The sequence below is a fragment of the Cibotium barometz genome, chromosome 25, assembly GCF_041138505.1.
Source record: "Cibotium barometz isolate CiBa-2024 chromosome 25, ASM4113850v1, whole genome shotgun sequence".
Lineage (NCBI taxonomy): Eukaryota > Viridiplantae > Streptophyta > Polypodiopsida > Cyatheales > Cibotiaceae > Cibotium > Cibotium barometz.
This window is the reverse complement of record NC_141070.1, coordinates 38,113,140-38,135,335: the sequence shown is the minus strand read 5'-3', so window position 1 is coordinate 38,135,335 and position 22,196 is coordinate 38,113,140. Positions and strand designations below refer to the sequence as shown.

The window sequence follows — 22,196 nt, the reverse complement described above, 5'->3', positions numbered from 1 at the left end:
AGAATGACCCTACCATTGAGGATAATGGTGATGTTGATGAGGATGATCAGGACATCGATACCATTATCAATTGGACAGAATATCGATAGTGGAATAAATTTAATCGTAGCCTTACAAATTGATCAAATGGATATTGATGTTGATGGTTTGGCAAGGATGGATCTTATTGAAGATGAGATCGAATCCTAACCAATCCATCACTGTATCATTCTAAATTGATGACAATTCTATTGTATGTGTTGTCTTTTAATTATCATCTCATGATTTATTTTTGAATATATTTCATTGTTGTAAATGCATGTAGTGGGATTGTGTAATGATATATACTGTAATGTACTATGAGATGGTTTAAAGAAAATAGTTTTTAATTTTGTAAAGGAATTCAGTTTTTCTTTACCAAGCGTGTATTGATGCGTGTATTAATGCGTGTATTGAGGCGTGTATTATTGCGTGTATATACACGCGCTTATACACGCGCTTATAAATGCCAATATACACGCGAATTTAAATGCCAAAATACACGCGCCCGATTCTATTCAAATACATGCGCGACCATACACGCGCCCGCAATTTATCGCGTGTATGAAACGCGTGTATGGCAGCATTGTCTTGTAGTGCATTGTATTTGGATACCAAAATATAAAATTATACCCCTAGTCTCACTGTTGCCACTTAGCAATCCTTAAACCTCCTCATCAATGATGGATAAAGGCTTTAATAGCTCAAATCCCAACAAACAAAAACTTATTATTATAGGACCTTCACCACCAATCCCCAAAAAGGTCTAGATCCCAAAGAGAAACCCTATCACACAAGACATGGTGATTGATGGTGAAGCCTCTACATCGCTAAAGATTACAAAACCATTGATGGCTATCCAATCCCCAACCCCATTGGTTTCCCTAGATGAGCGACCCACTATGCAAGTGTTAACTCCATTGCTCATCAATATTGGTGAAATCATAATCTCCATCCGGTCTTATGAGAGCCCTTTATTGCCATTAAAGTTGGAAGTTGATTAACCACCACAACAAAAAACAAAGAGAGCTCCTAGCCAACAAACATTAATGGAGCAAAGTTGGAATGGATGGTTACAAAAAACCTACAATACCATCCTTCCGCGAGGTCAAGGTATGATAGAAATCAGGAAGGGGAGACTTATGCTAATATCATTAATTTTTCCCTCCACGTTTATCTCCCCGACAAAGTTTATGTCCATATCAAGAGGGAGTCTATTGGAAAAACGATAACCTATTGTCATTGCATAAAATTCCAGAGAGTTGTTGAGTGGTGAATTTAAGTTATACATGTCACATACATACAAGAAATGATTATAGTTGTTGAGTGGTGAATTTAAGTTATACATGTCACATACATACAAGAAATGATTATAGTTTTAAAAAAACATCCATTAGAACCCTTGGAGCCATGTTTTGGGCAAAAAAATAAGATAGTTGAAAACTTTTGAGAAAGGAAACAATGTCCTAGTCATGAATTTATCCCATCTTGTAAAATAAATCCATATGTGTTAGAAGTGAGGAAGTGTAATATAAACTATTTATTAGTTTTTTTTCTTTTAATTAAACTTGGTATTGTTTAAGTGCTATCTAAATTTGGTATCGCTCACTTTTTTTTTGGATATGAAGACACGATTATGCAGACATGAAAAAAGTTGAAGTGATCCGTGATCATGGTGTACGACTAAATCACAGTGTATGACCGACGTGATTCTATAGTAACAAAAAATATTGATGTGATCACGGATCACAACGTACAACCAAGAAAGTAGCTTTGAGAATTTAGAAGCTTGCACTTTGGCTCAAGAATCCCAACCTATCCGAGAACTTGCATAAGTCTAATTTTGGTCATCTAGGGCTCCAAATTGATTGCCTCAACAAGTGATACACTTCTAAATTACACAAAAATAACATCATTAAACTCAATAATTGACTTCCATTCTATACATGACTAAACATTAGGAAAAATTTGTACCCTTTAAAGATTGCTACACATTCTCTCTTTACAAAAATGGGTGCATGGTGAGATTTTAAAAAATAAAAAAAAATCAGAAATGAGCGGAGTTTAGACATTCGGAATCTACTCTTCGAGACCTTTCCAATGATATATAGCATAACAGAAAATTTTGCATATTCAAGAAATCCCCAATTTTGCATATTCCGCAGTTTCAATGCGAGGGTGGAGCATTGAGCAAATGCTTTTTCAACATAAACCCCACTATTTTTGTGAGGAAGACTACCTCCCCTATAAAGGATTTTGATGACATTTTAGAAGCTCACGAACCAATAATTCCTTGACTAGCAGTACTATGGAAGTTCAAAAGTCCAAATTGATGTGGAGATAAAATGAATAATCAACATGAGCAAACAAGCATTTTAGGTAAATATATCTATCTCCTCTTGCCACTTGGCCTCCTTCACTCGATTGTTTCTTTGTAAAAGGAACAAACAAGGTGTAGGATGTGCTACATGCTTTTATGCCCCTACATTTTTTTCCAAAGTTATGGCAACAATAAAATTTGAACGTCGTGATGCTATGAGCATTTACTATGGTCAACCGAACTTGCTTGAATTTAATTTTAAGAAGTGAGGAAGTGTAATATAAACTATTTATTAGTTTTTTTACTTTTAATTAAACTTGGTATTGTTTAGGTGCTATCTAAATTTGGTATCGCTCACTTTTTTTTTTGGATATTGTATTTGATGACATTGTGATGGTCATTAAAAAGTGTAGTAGCATTAGATAAAGAATCTATCGGAAGACAAGAGCGTAAATACAATATATATATTTAGTTTTTTTTTCCCACCAAGAGAGACAGGGAAATGTCTCTCTGGAATATAAATAATATAAATAAAGGTAATAAAGAATGAATATATATATATATATAAATTCAAAAGCAGGAAGTTCTAGAATGGTTTCCATGTTCGCAAAGTCGTTGTATTGTAGAAATCCAAGCTGACCAGTTCAAAGAAGAACGCCGCTAGGGTCACCATTTGCCTTTTAAGAGAGCAAAACACGAGCTGATTTCAGATATCCATAATCATATTCGCCCGAGATTTGGTAGGCTGTTTGCGCGAGATGGCCAAAAAGATGGTGCCGCCGGCGGCTCAGAAACTAAGGCTTCTAATTTGTGTCAGCGTAGCTGTGTACTTCCTCTCGCTCATGGTGGCTGCGAGCGCATCCACCAGCGCCAACTGCAGCAGCTTGCTCCTGGCAAACGTTCCCATACCAGCGGACATCCAGGTGCCTCCCGGACAGAAGCTGCAAGTGGCCTACTACGCCGTTGGTCTCCAGCACTACTCCTTCAATGGCTCCGCCTGGGTCCTCTACAACGCCACCGCCGATCTCTACTACAAGGCCTCCGGCCAGCAGGCGCCGGCGTGGTCGGGCAGCACTTCTTCTTGCCGTACCCGGACGCTGGCGGTGCGCAGCCCTCCTGGGAAACCCACAGACCCAGTACCAGCCTCGTCACCGCCAAATCCCTCCGGCAAGTTACAGTCGACCCCGACAGCATCACGTGGAGCCTCCTTGAAGCCACCAGCGAGAGCGGAAGCACGTAAGATCATGTACTATTCAATGCGTTAATCATGAGGTGTATTAATTTTTGCATCGATTTTAATTAATGCTTGTGTTCTTCAGGGAGCTTCTCGGTGCCGTCACTAACCTGCAGAGAGTTGCATCCAAGGGCGGCCTGCCTCCTCCCAGCACCCACGGCGCACAACCAGGAGATTTGCAAGCAACTCCTTACTCCATAATCTACGCCTTCTACGTAAAAGACGACTGAAGAACTAAATAGCCACCGTTGTCGCTGTATGATTAGCTTTAAACGCCCGCCTCGTTTGTTTCCGTGATTAGTTTTACACCCTAATCCAACCCACTTTCCGTTTCATGTTTGTTAGCTCTTGTTTAGGCTTGAAGTGCTTTGAGGGTCCCTATGTAAGGATCTCTTGGCACATAAACATAATAATGATTTTTTTCAAGTAAAACTGTGCATTGAGCGCGATTCAATCCCACTCAAAATGTATTCATCACACTCTTTTGTCTTTGGATGACCAACTAAATCAAGTCTCCATAACAAATGGACCTCTATAAAGTTCTTGGCTTGCCATAGTGTACTTTTGATTTTGGCTAGTCAAGGTGTTTTTCTTTGCATGGCTTCCATGCATCCTCTAAAGATCTCTACTACCAAGGACATAACATTTTGAACTCAACATCAAATTCCTAATACCCTTTACAAAGGCTAGGAGGCTTCTCTTGGAGAGCTCATTTGCATTATGCCAAATTCACCATCACAAGGATCCTACCAATGGTAATGTTCTCACAAATCTCATCTTGCCACACACCAAGATTTAGAATAGAACCAATTTCATTACCCTTGCCAATTATAAGGACACTAATTAATATGCGTATCAACTCGGGGGGTGCACTACTAAAAGAAATCCTACGTATCACGCGCGTTCAAGGGGTATTTAAAAAACACCGTACTTGTAAATTTTTCATGAATAAAATGATCCCTTTTTCTTTATGGAGTTATGGGCTTTTTTTTAAAATTGTTTTAAAAAATACCTTCTATAAATGTATTTTTATAAATTTACCTTATCACATATCACATTTCAAATTTGTTTTATGGTGAATGAAAGGTATCGATTTTATCATATATCCTTAAACCCTTACAAATACAAGTTTTGGGTGAAACATGGAGTTACTCTTGGGCATATAGTGTCCTAAAATGGGATTTCAATTGATGAGAGAAAAATCAAGGTCATCTTGGAATTACTCCCTCTCCGAAAAACTACGAGGGAGTCCAAAGATTCATGGGCCATGTTAGCTACTACCGTCAGTTTATTCTTTTCAATGTCAAAATAGCTCGTCCTTTGTATAAGCTATTAATTATCAAAAAGCTTATGATGCGCTAAAGCAAGCCTTGACCAGTGCTCTAATCTTGTGGACACCTAACTAGGATATCATCTTTCATGTGCACATTGATGTGTCTAACTTCGCAATTGGATGTGTCCTAGCACAACTAGGGAAACACAAATTGGACTATCCTAGTAGTTTTACAAGTCGACAACTAGATGAGGTTGAAATCAACTACACCACCATTGAGAATGAAGGGTTAGCAATGGTTTATGTTGTAATGAAATTTTGGCATTACCTTCTTGCTAACAAATTTGTTTTCGATGTTGACTATCAAGCCTTGTTGTATCTAGTAAACAAACCATGTTCCACAGGAAGGATCACAAGGTGGTTGTTGATTCTTCTCAAGTTTGATTTCAAAATAGTTGTTAGGCTTGGCAAGAAACATGTCATGGCGGATCATCTATATCTCACATACCTAATGGCAAAGCAGCAATCGAGGTTAATGATGAGTTACCGGATGCTACGCTATTTAAGGCTAAGGCTATTCCAGCATGGAGTGAGAAAATCGTTAACTTTTTAGCTAATGGTTTTCCAGAAGGAAAGGAACTAAGGAAAGATTTAGCAAGAAAGTTGCTAAAAGAGAGTGCACCTTACCAACTTATTATCAGAACTCTTTATAGAAGAGGTAAGGATGACATACTAAGATGCTGCCCCCAGGGAGGATGAATACTTATACATCATCGAGCAAGCACACCAAGGGTTAGCTGTGGACACTTCGTAAGCGACGTTACAGTAAGAAAAATACTCCAATTGGGGTATTGATGGCCCATGGTCTTCAAAGATTGTGCACTATTTGTCAAGGGATGTGACAAGTGTCAATGATGTGCACAGCCACAAGAGAAGGACACGATGCCACTGCATCTTGTCAGATTATGGGGCTTAGATTTCATTGGTCCTATTAGTCCTGCTGCACGTGGCACACAAGCATGCTTCATAATTATTCCCATAGATTATGTAACCAAATGGATTGAAGCAAGAGCTTCACGAAAAGTGGATTCCATGGCAACTTCTAAGTTTCTCTATGAGAACATCATTACATGCTTTGGATGTCCATTTGAGCTAGCGAGTGATCAAGTAAGCATTTTATCAATGATGTAATAAAAAATCTTACTAGTGTTGAAATATACAAGTGAATAGGGTGTGTGCGAGAATAAGCCCTTGGATGTGTAAATATGAAAGAACCTGTGAAAAGGTGAGAAGAATCTACTGGGAGAGAATAAAGGGTAGCATGAGAAGATTTAGGAAGTGTGGAGATATTCTGGGAAGTGTGGAGATATTCTGGGAAAAGTGAAGAGGTGGAGAGAATCAGGGAAAAGAGGTGGAGTGAATCATGGAGAAATCAGTGGGATTTGATGCTTGATGTAAACTCTATAAATTGAGGCATTGCCCTAATGAGAATTTGCTGGTTTTTGAGTATCCATGTCTACATTAATCTATTTGCTAATTACCTACTAATTACATCTTAATTATTTACTAATCACTTTGTTAATGATGTTGATTCTAGTGTTTGATCCACCATAGCTCATCACAATGCTCAAATTTCAACATGGTATCAAAGCCATGCCTAGAATCCATCAGGTTTATGAGCCTATTATCTAATTAATTAGGATTAGTAGATAATTAGAAAATAATCAAAATTTTAGTTAGTTTTCAACTCACCTCTGTACCCCCAGCCAGTGGAGGAGTCCATTCTCCTTGCACAGTTAAAATTAGCCCTAGTACTTCTAACCATAGCTAGCCACCTCAATGCTCTTCAAGCCCATCAACTCCACGCAGCAAACCGCCGACGGATGCAGCCGAAATTGTCGTTTTACCAGGCACCGTTTTTCTAAAGGAGATTAGACATTTCTTCTTGCTCAGTTCAAATGCCTCTAATTCCTCTTAGCCCAAGGTTCAAATGCCTCTAATTTCTTCTTGCTCAGTTCAAATGCCTCTAATTCCTCTTAGCCCAAGGTGTTTTCAAGCATGCTCTACAAGTTGGTGAAGACAGAATTCAGTTTCATCAAGTCTACAGTGAGATCCAAGCTCTTCATCAAATCTGCAGGAGGTGACTTTGGTAAAACAGAGATTAAGCTTTCAATATTTGGTCAAATCTTGTGTTTCTTGGCTTAATCCTCTACTAGACTCATTGCTATTGATAGATTTGAAAGCATTTTATAAAATTGTGATAATCATCATTTTACATTTAACCTTTGGTTAATGCCTGTAAATCTCACTCAAATTCAAGATTATTCACAGCCAGAGTTGCATTTGGGAATGTGCATGAGAATGAATGCTGTACGCATTATGTATTGGGCACATTACATCAGTGTAAATATGGGATCAGACAGTGCCCTTGTCCAGAATAAGGCAAGAGGTAAGACCTCCCGCATAAATTTGGGTTTGCATTGCATAATGACAAAAGATGAACAGAAAAAGCCCAAAAGAACAATCAACAAAATGTTTAAACATGTTGCTCACATGGAGCAAAAAGACCTGACAGACAAGCCCATGGCCCCAGCCATGAAAGAAGAAGAATATCTCTTTCCAAGAAGAGGATCCACACCAACAAGATCTAAAGGAAGCATTGAAGGAAGACATGGACACGAGAAGAGAAGCTGCCCCAAAGAAGACTGAAAGAAGAGACGGACGCATGGAGAGAAGCTGCCATGACAAGAACACTGAAGAAAAGAGAAGATGTGAGGCTCCAAAGAGTGAGGAGCCATGTGAAAATCTCTGAGAGAGAGAGAGAGAGAAAGAGACCCCACAACCCAATGTAACATGCCCCAACAAAGTAAAACCACCTCTGAGCCACGGATGATGTAGGCCACGTGGTAGATAGATGTATGTGTGAGCACTTTAGTCAAGGTCGCGGTAGCCTTGGACACATTGAGAGAGAGAGTGTCAAGGACTATGGAGTTTAGGGACTTGAGGCGCGGTCGCGGGCTATCAAGTAAGAGAGAAACTTGGTACAGGGTCCAGGTGTGCTAAGATAACTTGAGGGGAGGTGTAGACACTGGTCACGGACTATCAAGTAAGGGGAGGCAAACTTGGTATAGGGTCTAGGTGTACTAGGAGTATTCACTTGAGGGGAGGTGTTGAAATATACAAGTGAATAGGGTGTGTGCGGGAACAAGCCCTTGGTTAGAGGCTGTAAAAGAGGATGTGTAAATGTGAAAGAACGTGTGAAAAGGTGAGAAGAATCTATTGGGAGAGAATAAAGGGTAGCATGAGAAGATTTAGGAAGTGTGGAGATATTCTGGAAAGTGTGGAGATATTCTGGGAAAAGTGAAGAGGTGGAGAGAATCAGGGAAAAGAGGTGGAGTGAATCATGGAGAAATCAGTGGGATTTGATGCTTGATGTAAACTCTATAAATTGAGGCATTGCCCTAATGAGAATTTGCTGGTTTTTGAGTATCCATGCCTACATTAATCTATTTGCTAATTACCCACTAATTATATCTTAATTATTTGCTAATCACTTTGTTAATGATGTTGATTCTAGTGTTTGATCCACCATAGCTCATCACAATGCTCAAATTTCAACAACTAGCACATTCATGATCGCTCACCGTAAGTGAACGCCATATTACCCATAGTTAAATGGCCAAGTTGAGAGCACCAACAAGGTTCTTATTTCAATAATGATAAATATTGTTGAAGCGCGATGCACTGACTGGGAGTCTCAGCTCACAACAGCTTTATGGGCCTATCACACATCATACAAAGTTGCAATTAGTTGCACACCTTTTAAGATGGTGTATGGACTTGAGGTAGTAATGCCTTGGGAGTTCATGATCCCTAGCTTAAGGGTAGCTGTAAATGAAAAGCTTGATGGTAATGAATTGGTTGACCGGCTATTTGTTTTAGAACAGATCATTGAAGAGAGACAAATTGCAGTGTAAATCATGCTCACAGAAAAGGACCAACGAAAGAAGTGGTTTGACAAAAATCTCAAGGATAAGGAGATGGAGGTAGGAGACCTTGTACTCATGTATGGGATCCGCATTGAAAATAAAAGGCTTAAATATACCAAAAGGGGACCATTTAGGGTTTGTAAAGTTACTCCACAAGGTACTATACCTGTTGAGACTCTTGATGGATTTAAAACTATTGGTTTCCTTAATGGAAGCAAGTTTAAAAAATATTATGGACCTCTTACTGAAGAATCCCTACATGCTTCACATGACAAGAAAGCGGCCAACGAAAGGGCTGCTCAAAATAAGACCCAAGCCTAAGAGGAGGCAAGGTAAACTACAACAACAATGAGAAGGGAACCTTAGACCTATTGTGCAAGCCTTTGTGGGAAAAGTTGAATGGGACACAGAGGAGCACATAGCGCCTCTACGAATATCCATTCAATTGCCTAGCCCTTATGGTAAAAAGTGCTTTATAATTACTTGATATGGGAGCCAGTCAGAATCTGATTTCCTTCGATGCATGGAACCAGTTGGGAAAACCCCAACTTGTAGATACCTCCTTAAAGGTGAAAGGTATCCATGGTAGAAATACCAAGGTTCTTGGGATATTACAAAGTTTAGAGATATACTATGATAGCAGCAAGCAACTGGTGGTAGACTTCCTGATTATGCTTGCCAAAACATTACCTGAATCAATAATACTTAGTCGTACATGGATGAAGGCTGCAGGATGTATGATTGATTGGTCAATAGGGAGAGTCTCTATGCCACCTCTCACTATTCTCGAGGGTCGCAAAGAGGAGGAAGATTCAACATCCACATAATCTGTGGAAGCCTTAACTCCCTCCACTTAAGTGTCCAATATCCAAAAGAATCTCAAGATCCTTCTACCTCCACACAGCAGACACATGGATATGAAAAGAACAAACATATTGGACGAGTTACAAAATGGCAACCCAAATCTACCTGGAAATGGGTTCCAAAGGATTTTCAATCAATACCACCTCAACCGACCAAGAAAGGAGGACGTCAAAACAAGAATTAGCGTAGGAATCCCATATTACAAGTTACCCCAAAATGGATCCCCAAACGTTTATTGAAAGCTCAAGGCTACTATGAGGTTAACCATTGTATTTGGATACTAAAATATAAAAGTATACCCTTAGTCTCACTGCCGCCACTTAGCAATCCTTAAACCTCCTCATCAATGATGGATAAAGGCTTTAATAGCTCAAATCCCAACAAACAAAAAACTATTATAATAGGACCTTCACCACCAATGCCCAAAAAGGTCTAGACCCCAAAGAGAAACCCTATCACACAAGACATGGTGATTGATGGTGAAGCCTCTACATCGCTAAAGGTTACAAAACCATTGATGGCTATCCAAGCCCCAACCTCATTGGTTTCCCTAGATGAGCGACCCACTATGCAACTGTTAACTCCATTGCTAATGTCCATATCAATTTTTCCCTCCACATTTATCTCCCCGACAAAGTTTATGTCCATATCAAGAGGGAGTCTAGTGGAAAAAAGCTAACCTATTGTTATTGCATAAAATTCCAGAGAGTTGTTAAGTGTTGAATTTAAGTTATACATGTCACATACATACAAGAAATGATTATAGTTAAAAAAAAACATCCATCAGAACCCTTGGAGCCATGTTTTGAGCAAAAAAATAAGATAGTTGGAAACTTTTGAGAAAGGAAACAATGTCTAGATCATGAATTTATCCCATCTTGTAATAAATCCATATGTGTTCATCAAGGTCTATATCTAATGGAAGCTCAATGAAAAGATGGGGTTCCATATCAATATCACTATCATTATCCAAAGAAGCATTGTCATGATTGATAGGTGACTGATTATCTTCTTCGGATTGATGTTCCTCATCCCCATCATTTATGCATTAGGAATAGGGTTTAGGCTACTCACCTCTTTTTCCTCTTCTTCTCCTTGCTTACTAATATGTTAAAATGAACTAACTTTTTTATTTATTATGTTTCTTGTTTGTAGGTTTATTCAAGTGAACAACTAACAAGGGTTTAGACCATTCCTTGCCTACGGCTTCTCAAAGAAGAGGTAAGCCCTCTTTTTCCATTCTTCAGTGTCTATGCTTTTCTCTTTGTGTTATTGCACCCTTGGGTGTCGGGATTAGGGTTAGGTCAAGTTATGCATAAGCCGATGCTTAAAGCCCATGAATAAGCCTTAAGCCTATGCTTAGGCTTATGATTCATGAATAAGCATGTGCTTATGGTGAAGGCTTATGCATAAACCTATGCTTAAGGTTTAAGGCTTATGCAATAGGCCTATGCATTATGCAATAAGGCTTATGCATAAGCCCTATGCTTATGGTTAAGGCTTATATGTAAGCCTATACTTAAGGATTATGGCTTATGTAATAGGCTTATATATAAGCCTATGCTTAAGGCTTAGGCATAAGTCCTATGCTTATGGTTAAGCCTATGCTTAAGGTTTAAGGCTTATGCATAAGCCCTATGCTTATGGTTAAGGCTTATGCATAAGCCTATGCTTAAGGCCTATGCATAAGCCTTAAGCCCTTATGCATGCATAAAACTTATGCTTAAGGATTATCCATAAGCCCTATCCTTATGGTTGAGGCTTATGCATAAGCCTATGCTTAAGACTTAAGCATAGGATTAATGGATAAGCATATGGATAAACCCTATGCTTAAGGCTTAAGACTTATGTAGAAGCCTATGCATAAACCCTATGCTTATGGTTAAGGCTTAAGGCTTATGCATAAGCCTAGGCATAAGTCTATGCTTACGCTTTAAGCCTATACATAAGCCTAATGTGTAGTGCTCTTTATTGCATCCTTGTGTTTAGGGTTTAGGCTTCTAACGATAGTTATATAGTCTTGTGGATTGACTACCATAAGAGCATATCTTGATACAGAGTTCTACACCCACTATTGGGCACAGCATGCTTTATGCATAAGCTTTAGCATAGCTTACATAAGGCTTGCATAGCGGCGTAGTTTGCATAAGGCTTGCATAGCGGCATTATTAGCTTGCATAAGCTTTTGTATGTATGTATTACTAATCCTTTCCTCACCCTTTTGTTGGTTTTATAGGTCCTCTAATCCTCTCTTTCAACATCACGAAAAAGAGGTAAGTTCTTTTCTATCTTTCCTCTATTATTATTGTACTCTTGGATGCTTGGGATTTGTTTTATAGGTTTGCGCATAAGCTTTATGCATGCGTTATGTATAATGCTCATGCATGCTTTATGCATAATTCTTTATGTATAAGCCTCATGCATAGCTTTATGCATAGGCTTTATGCATAAGGCCTCATGCATTGTTTTATGCTTAAGGCCTTATGCATAGTGCTTTATGCATAAGCCTTATGCATAATGATTTATGTATAAGCTTTATGCATAAGGCCTCATGCATAAACCATTATGCTTAAAGCTTTATTATGCAGCATAAGGCCTCACGCATAAAGCATTATGCTAAAAGCTTTATGCACAAGGCCTCATGCATGCTTTATGCATAAGGCCTCATGCATGCTTTATGCATAAGCTTTAGCATAGCTTGCATAAGCTTTAGCATAGCTTGCATAAGGCTTAGGGCTTGCAAGGGGATTCCACAAGCTTTTATATGTATGCATTACTAATCTTTTCCTCACCCTTTTGTTGGTTTTGTAGGTCCTCTAATCCTCTCTTTCAACATCACGAAAAAGAGGTAAGTGCTTTCATATCTTTCCTCTATTATTATTGCACCCTTGGGTACTGGGGATCTGTTTTGTAGGTTTGCGCATAAGCTTTATGCATAATTATTTATGAATAATGCTTATGCATGCTTTATGCATAATGAGTTATGCATAAGGCCTCATGCATAAGCTTTATATGCATAAGGCCTCATGCATAGCTTTATGCTTAAGCCTTCTGCATAAGATTTATGCATAAGGCCTCATGCATAGTTTTATGCTTAAGGCCCTATGCATAGTGCTTTATGCATAAGGCCTCATGCATAGCTTTATGCTTAAGGTCTCATGCATAGTGCTTTATGCATATAAGGTCTCATCCATAGTTTTATGCTTAAGGCCTTATGCATAGTGCTTTATGCTTAAGGCCTCATGCATAGCTTTATGCTTAAGGCCTTATGCATAGCTTATGCATAAGGCCTCATGCATGCTTTATGCGTAAGGCCTAATGCATAATGCTTTATGCAAGGCTTGCGTAATGGCTTGCATAACGCATAGTGCTTTAAACATAATGCATAGTGTTTTAAGCTTATGCATAGTACTTTAAACATAATGCTTGCATAAGGCTTCTCTAGCTTGCATAATATTTTTTTAATATTCTCTTTGTTTGTATAGAGGTGGCATGGGTCCTCGTCCTCTTGTCCCACAGACCCACAGGTTGAGGCTCTCATTGAGTCTCAAACGAGGATTTGCTAGAGAGGTAGAGGGCATCTTTGGCTATACTCCCACCCCCGAGAAGTTGGCTACCATCATTGCCATAGTAGAGGAGATACATGGGATTACCTTCACGATGAAGGGATCATCTCCGACGAAGAATACAATCGAGCAAGGAGAACACCAATGTAGGTAATACTTTTTATTTTTATTTACAAAACACGTTTCGACCTTTATAATACTTTCTATTTATATTTATAATATATATCTTTACTTTATGTAGGCACAAGGTGGACAAGATGACTTGGAGAGTGATGACTCCTCGAGTAGTCGCGTGCTAGTTTTTCTTCATGTATAGTTTTGGTTTAGGCAACTATGTTTCTTTTAGAAGCTTCATGTGGCTACCATCATGTATGGACAACTTCTTGGATATAAGATGAAATTTTTCATCTGCTTTATGTATCTATGTTTTTATTCAAGCCTTATGTGGCTACGATCATGTATGGATAAATTTTTGGATATAAAATATAATTTCTCATCTTCTTCAATCAATATTCGAAGTGTATTCACAAATCTTTTTGTGCAGATCTATCTTTAATTTAAGTTTTTATGTTGATATCTTTGCTGATCTTGATTCGTCTATGTAGCAAAATCTTAAACCAAAGAGCTGCCCAGCTGCATGTGCAAAAAATGTAGCTACATTTGCATAGGCAGCTCTCTAGAAATGTTTTAAATTCTAGAGCGTGTCTATATGCACGTCTATAATGGAGACTATAAGCGCGTCTATACTGATATAGATGCGCTTATAGATACGTATATAGACACTCGTATAGACGTGCATATAGACACCTATTTCGGTAGATGCGATTTTAGACGCGCCCGTAATATTTTAAACCACGTTGTCAAAACGCGTCTATAAACACGCCTACGGTCGCTTTTCCTTGTAGTGGTATCCCAAGTTTAAAATTACATGGATATTCCACAAATGGGAACATTATTATGATAGGGATACTACCAATGCAAATATCTTCATGATAGGAATCCTACCAATGGAATTTTCCTCATCCTACCAATGGAGGCTAGGCTTTATGCATGACGCTCTATGCATAGAGCTCTATGTATGCCCTTAAGCTCTATGCATAAGGCTATGGTTTATGCATGGCAGGCATATGCGTAGGTCAAGGAGATCCATGCATAAAGGAATATGTATAGGGTAAGGGGATTGTAATAAAGTAGGAACTTTATTCAATAGGGTTAATAATGGGACAAGTCCATGTATAAAAGAGGGGACTTGGACCATGGTTGTAACTTTTGATGATCATTTTTAGAAATGGAAACTTATGTTTCTTGGAGCTCATGGCTTCTCTCTTGGCTTGTGGAAGGCTATTTCCATTCTCTTGGTGAGAGACTAAACACACTTAGGCATCATGTTTACATGGTGATTACTCATATTTTTCATGCATTACATCCCTTCATTCCAATTGGTATCAGAGCTCTTGATTTTGATCATGGGCATGCATGGGTTGTTGGGAAAATTTGCTTGAAAATTTGAGTTTCTTTTAAATTTTTTTTTATTTTCTTGTAATCCTTGAGTGATTCTTGACAAATCTTCTCTAATCTTGCTTAATCTCATGGAGATGGTGAGCATTTCATGGAAATTGCTTGAATTTTGAGGGATTTTGGCCAATTTTACCATTTTTGGACCAAATTTTGGGCCTCTGGACCAAAAATTTGGGACAGTCGGGCCAAAACTTAGGGCAAGTGACTAATTACAATTAACTTTTCTGCTAATCATGATTAGTAATCATCTTCTTCTTCCTCAAGCTTTCCATAGCCATGGGATGCTCTTCCTTTACCCGTTTTGATGCCAAACCTTAGGGTTTTTGTAGAGCTCACTGAGATCTTTCATTTGAGCCTCTTCTTGCAATTTTTTTTCTCAAGATTTGTGAGCTTGTGAACATTTCTCCATGGCTGAAAGTTGAGCTTAGTCTACCTTCCATGAACCATATCTTTCAATTGCTAAGCTTGTACATCTTCATAGGCATCATTGTTAGCTTAATCATCTCATGAAGGGAGGCAAAGAGGCGAAAATGGCGGGCTGCAGCAGCAGGCTGCCGCCTCAAAACGGCGCTGAAATTCGTGAGGGAGAGCTAGGTGAAGCCTAGCTCTACTACCTCAAGAGTTGGAAGCCTTTCAATAGGGTTCTTAGCCCTTGTTTGGAGCATATTTTCAAGCCTTATTCAAGCACATGGGAGGTGTTATTTGGCTGCAAATTTCAGAGCAAAGAAGGGCTACGTTTTTTCTTCAACAAGAGGCTTCTTCAACATTTTCTACCATTGAAGCTTTCCGGATGACATTGGTGAGTGGTTTGATCAATTTCTTGCAAGTTTGAAGCATTTGGTGGAGCTTGGGAATGGATTAGGGTTGGACACATTCAAACTCCCCTAATTTTCAGAAATTAACCATTAAAGCTTGACCATTCACATGCCAATATTGCTTCTCCATGCATTATTGATGGCAATGGTGAAAGGAATTGATTCCACATGAGCTTGGCCAATTCATAGATCACATTTTGGGGGATTTTCTTCATTATGTCTCAATTGGCTTGCCATTGATGGAATAGCAAGCTTATGCAATGTTTTTTGGAATCCAGCTCATGCTCATCTTGATGCCATATGGACACTATGGATGCTATACATAGCCATGCCAATGCTATGTTTTACACATGGGCATAAGAGAGCATAAGATTTGGAAGCATGCATTTGTCAATATGATGTGAAAGGGATTGTTGGAATGCAATTGCAAATGCCTTGATTGTGGTTAACAAATGCTTATGCAAATGCCATGGTGAGGACATTGTGAATTGTTGGTTTGTGTTGGAGCTTTTGGATGATGGATTGAGGCATGAGTCCATGCTTTATTGATGAGTTCTAAATTGTAAAAGGGCATGAGTCATGCTCAATACTTGTAAGCTAACAAACTTGTTCCATCATTTGATATTATCCACATCATTTTGTACCTACACTCACCATTGCTACCACTTCAAGTTTCTATAGAATCTAGCAATGTGTGAGGGTACCTTGGCATTGGTTGGAGAGGCCAAGGGGAGAATGGCTTGAACTCTTTGTGCCGTGATTGCCTTGGAAAAGCGGTACAAAGGGGGATTAGGTACACCGGTGTGAAGAAATGGCCTCAACCTTCACCTTGGAGGAAAACTCGGTGAAGGGGTGAGAAGAGCTTGGCCGGGAGATCGGCAAGCTTCAACGCGCGTCCTCAACAATCCTCACCATCGACTTTGTGGATGCATTTGGGCAATGGGGCCCTTTTTCCGTCATATTGTGTGGATATTGCAAATGCTTTGATGGACAAAGAGTGCATATGATCTTTCATGACATTGTGGGATACAAAGAGTATTGCATTGTGATTTGAGAAGTTGCATTTCCATTTGAGATTTGGTTCCAATTACAAAGGAGACTATGGCGGAATTTTTCCAACAAGGGAGCCAAACAAGCTTATTGATTGGAGATTTACCCCATGGATACACTTGAAGAGTTATTCACAACTACCAAGGGGAGAAACACCAATCATTTGTAGCCGGATTGAGCTTTGGGACCGAATTTTGGGAATTTCTGGGATTTTACAAAACCCTAATTCAGTCCTAGGGTTTTTGGGATTAGGTCCGAGTGATTACACGACTCTATTCTACTCATTGAGAGTTTTCAAATGAGCCATAGAACCCCTTAATCGGATATCACAATCTTGGTCAAAGTAGTCATGTTGACTTTCTGGTCAAAGTCAAACAAAATATACTTCCACTTTGACTGAATCAAAATGCTTTTAGGGGTAGGTTCTATCTTCCGTTAGCTTTCTATAGAGCCGTCAAAATCCTAATTCCGACATATATTTTGCATTTTAGAGCCAAATTACTACTTTCAGCTGTCCCGCACAAACCCTAAAACAGAGAGTACTTGCCCACACCTAATTCTTATTGTGTTTATTTGGGAGGATAGTAGATACCATTACCTACCCATAGAACCTTATTTTTTCCAATTCCGACATCATTTGGGCATTCTACCAACATCTTGCATTTCTTCACTATGCCGAAGGGAAGACCACGCAAGGGTGGGGATGTTGTGCAAGACATGATCATTGGTGATGAGGACATGGAAGGTAATATGGATGCAAGGGATGCATTCATCAATGAAGACAATGGGGGCAATGTACATAATCAAATTTCTCAAGGGACACAAGCGGCGGTTAACCATGACACCCTCATGCAAATGCTTGTACAACGGTTGGAGACCTTAGACTCCAAGCTTGATTCTCATTTTGAAACATTATCCTCACGGATTGGTGTGATGGAGGACAAGTTTGGGAAGTCTCAAGCACAAGAAAAGCATGGGAATTATGGTGACTATGAGCAAAGAAAAGGCAAGGGCATCTTGAACGAGGATTCCATGAAGGCCGTACAAGAGGATCCATTGGGAGCATCCACTCGGGGATTCATGGCGGATGCACGGAGACCTCTTGTCAAGGAGATGTTTCCTCCTTCTTTTCATTCGGGTTTGTCTCACCTCAATGCATCAAAGGGTCCTACCTCTTCTAGGGCAATGCATTCAAGGGAAGAGGATGAGGTGTTTGTGAATGATGAGGAGATTGCACTCGATTGGAATCAAATGTCCTTTGCCCAAAGACAAAGGGATGCTCACGAGAAGTGGATGGAATTATCGAATATCATCAAGAGGGATTACAAAGACTTTGCACAATTTATGGAGTCATACTCGAAGATGCAAAGATTCAAGCCCTCTACCCAACATGATAACCCATCCCACATATCTTCCAAGGATGTCAAAGACAAAATCTCACTATCAAAGTTCAAAGGTGACGGGTCATCTCCGCAAGAGTTGGAGGAGTGGGCTACCAAGCTTGACACCTATTTCCAACTTTACCCAAAAAGTGAGCGTGATATGGTACAATTTTCTTCCTTACATCTTGAAGATTATGCTCATCAATGGTGGAGGCACTTGGTCAAACAAGGGAACACGCCATCAACTTGGGAAGGATTGAAGCGGGAGATGAACTTGGCCTTCATTTCACCCTTAGTGCTTGACCGATACCATGAAGAATGGTATGAGCTTTGTCAAAAGGGGATGATGGTGAGAGATTACATCAAGAGATTTTTGAAGCTTTCAATGTACGTGGAAGGCTTGAGTGAAGACATGAAGATGAAAAAGTTTGTGCATGGGCTTGAACACTTCATCAAGGCGGATGTGTCGGCTCAAAGGCCTAGCTCTCTCAAAGAAGCTATGAGGCTAGCCGAACTCTATGAGCCAAAGTACAAGAGGTCTCAGCCCATGACCTTCACCAAAGACACACTCAAACCAACCACTACTTCTTACAATTTTGGGAAAGGTCCTACCTCTACATTACCATCCTCTAATCCAAGAGCTCCTACATCATTTGGGGGTGGACAGCCAAAGAATGGGATACATCAATTTGATGCCAAAAAGAGTAGTGACTTCATGAAGAAGAGGCCCTTTCAACCCTTCAAGAAGACTCAAAGAATGGATGATCCAAAGATTGAGGAGTTGAGAAGCAAAGGGCTATGTTTCAAGTGCAAAGAGAGGTGGTCACCCGGGCATGTGTGCAAATCAAAGAAGATTGTGGCCACTATGATCCTCATGGATGAGGAAGAGAACAAGGATGACTCTCATGACATTGAAGAATGGGAGGATTGCAATGAAGAAGCACATGAGGAGTCACTTGAAGACCATTCTTTCATCACGGAGGATGGTGAGTTTCCGTTTGATCCGGGAGGTGGAGTTAAGGAAAGCCTTGTGGATGGAGACATGCCTACCAATGCAGAAATTTCAGCTTGCATATGCTCTATCTCACTACAAGACAATGCTGCCATACACGCGTTTCATACACGCGATAAATTACGAACGCGTGTATGGTCGCGTCTGTATTTGAATAGAATCGGGCGCGTGTATTTTTGCATTTAAATTCGCGTGTATATTTGCATTAATAAACGCGTGTATAAAAGCGTCTATATACACGCAGTAATACACGCACCTATACACGATAATATTTACGGGGTAATACTCGCTATTATACACGGATAAATACACGCTACTATACACGGATTAATACACGAATGGCAGAGAAAAACTGAAAAAAAACTGAATTCCTTTACAAAATTAAAAACTATTTTCCTTAAACCATCTCATAGTACATTACAGTATAGATCATTACACAATCCCACTACATGCATTTACAACAATGAAATATATTCAAGAATAAATCATATTGCATATGAGATGATGGAAATGTCATCAATTTAGAACATACAGTGACGGATTGGTTAGGGTTCGATCTCATCTTCAATAAGATCCATCCTTGCCAAACGATCAACATCAATATCCATTTGATCAATTGGTAAGGCTACGATTAAATTTATTCCACTATCGATATTCTGTACTCCATTGATAATGGTATCGATGTCCTGATCATCCTCATCAACATCACCATCATCCTCAATGGTAGGGTCATTCTCATGATCATGAGAAATGGCATGCTCATCCTCATTATCACGATCATCTCTTATTTCTTGATCATCGATCACAACATCTTCAATGGCATATGCATGTTCGACGTCATCTTCATTGCGGCTTGTTACATCCTCCATATGCTCCATATCAGTGAATGTATTATACATCACTTTGGAACGTGGTGCAATAGGGATGACGTACCACCATTTGATGTCATGCACCATTGGTAGATAGATAACCTACTCAAATACACACAGTACAGTAATTAATTAGCATATCAAAAGTCAAGGGGTACGCGAGCTTAGATATATATGTACATGAAACACATTAGTAAAAAAATGCATACCTGCTCACATTGTTGTGGCAATACGAGCCTATCTTTCTTTGTTTGCCAGAACTTTGTAGAGTCAATAGTTACATATCCACTTGCATGGCGTTTTATCGTTGCATCAGGCCCTTTTTCCACCACGTTCATTTGCCATTTGACATCCAAAACATACACAAAGAAGCGACGAAAGTCGAGCCTAAATATGTCTTGGATTATGCCACAATAATCATCCATTTTTCCATTAGCTCCCTCAAAGCTACTAATGACACCGCAATCTTGTGTATTTCTCTTTTCATCAATTCTTTGTGTTCGAAAATGCTTGCCTTCACACCATATAGCATTGAACATAGTGCACTGGACCAAAATAGAAACAATATTTGTGTAAGCAATGTGAATAAATATTAAAAGAAAATCACTTACAACTAATGCAAAACATTAGTTCTATGTACCTTTGACATGCATCCTCGTGCATACTCCCATTCTTCCGCCGTGATATGCAGCCCCTCGTCACTCTCTGCTCTCTCCATTTCCTCATGCAACCAATCAACATGGATATCATTCGGAAGTGTTGCTAGATGCTTAGGGTACGCCTTCCGAGAGCCATGTTGCCTCCGAAAGAGAGCTCTTTCTGCTTGCCTTTTTGTCTTTGCATCCTCATATCTTGTAACCCATCTGCTCATCACATCACTATTAAGGATACAAGTGAAATTGAGATCATCAATCAACGTTTTGTCAATTACTTTACTCTGTCCTTTTCCTTGAGGCACAATAGAGGTCATCCTCAAGTCCTCTTCATTGCTCCATAGTCGTGGCAAAGAGCTGTCCACCTGACCAAGAAATTCTGAAATATATACAAGCGACTCTTGTATCAACCAACCCTCGGCCATGCTTCCTTCAGGCCTTGCACTTTGCCTCACAAAGTCTTTTAAGGTCTTCATGAAGCGCTCTAGGAAGAACATCCAACGTGCATGCACAGTACCACATAAAGCAATTTCGTCCACTAAATGCACAATGAGATGTAGTTGACTTGTGAGAATGGTTCGCGGAAAAGTCTCCTCTACCAAACAAACCACCTCCACTGCCATAACACGCGCATCATCCAACGTGGCTGGATCAATTGCTTTGGAACTAACATATCTGAAAAATAAATAAATAGTACGTTATACCTCATGCACGTTCATTTTGCAAGGTATAATGAAGGGTGATCTGAGCATGGGTTTTACATACCTCACAAGCTCGCCCATCTTATAAATACATTTTTTCAAACTCTTATTCGCACAATGGTCGATGCTAGTAGGTAGTATGAACTGCGCACATAAGAGCACATTTATGGTTTATGGCATTACAAAATTTAATTTCAACGTACGTACAAAACTTGGAAAACGCTTACTTGAAGCATCTTGTGCCAATCGTGGGACTTCAACCCATATAGTTGCTCAACGTCTCTTTTCTTAGTGGTTGTAAAGGCTCCCTTCAATGATCTCATGCATCCAGTGGGAGTACGCAAAGTGGTGATGGCCTGCTTTACCTGCTTCTCCTCTTTCTTTGATATAATCCATGGTGCAGGCGGAAGACGAACGTGCCCACCCACCTCTCGTCAATCAGTGGTTCAAGATAAACATCCATATGCTTGACTTTATGTTTCCCTGGAATTAGAAGGGATAACATAAGATGTCCCTTCTTGATCGCCATTGATGGTGGAAGGTTATAATTCACCAGCACAACTGGCCACACGCTGTACGCGGTGCTTTTGAAACCAAATGGATTCACTCCATCCATACCCAGGCCAAGTCTCAAGTTTCTGGGCTCTGTTTTAAAGCTGGGCCACTCATCTTCAATATGCTTCCAAGCAGGAGTGTCTGCGGGAATTCTCCACATGCCATCATCCGATCGATGTGAGGAATGCCATGACATGAGCTCTGCTATAGATTTGCACTTGAACATGTGTTTGATGCGAGGAATTATAGGAAAGTGTCGCAAGACTTTACGAGGTACATCAAAACTCTTCATATCTGTTCTGTACCTTGCTTCACCACAAGTGGGACATGTCAGAGCCTCCTTATGCGTCCCACGAAAGAGAATGCAATCATTGACG

General features: G+C 39.6%; 1 pseudogene across 1 annotated transcript in view; it reads left to right on the top strand.

Moving 5' to 3' along the window:
* Window positions 1-3,122: 3,122 nt before the first annotated feature.
* LOC147624537 (uncharacterized) overlaps window positions 3,123-22,196 on the top strand; it is a 37,173-nt pseudogene continuing 18,099 nt past the window's right edge. Inside the window, exons 1-2 of the transcript XR_015269108.1 lie at window positions 3,123-3,574; window positions 3,658-3,928. The product of XR_015269108.1 is annotated as an uncharacterized LOC147624537 (transcript). The remainder of the gene's footprint in view (window positions 3,575-3,657; window positions 3,929-22,196) is intronic.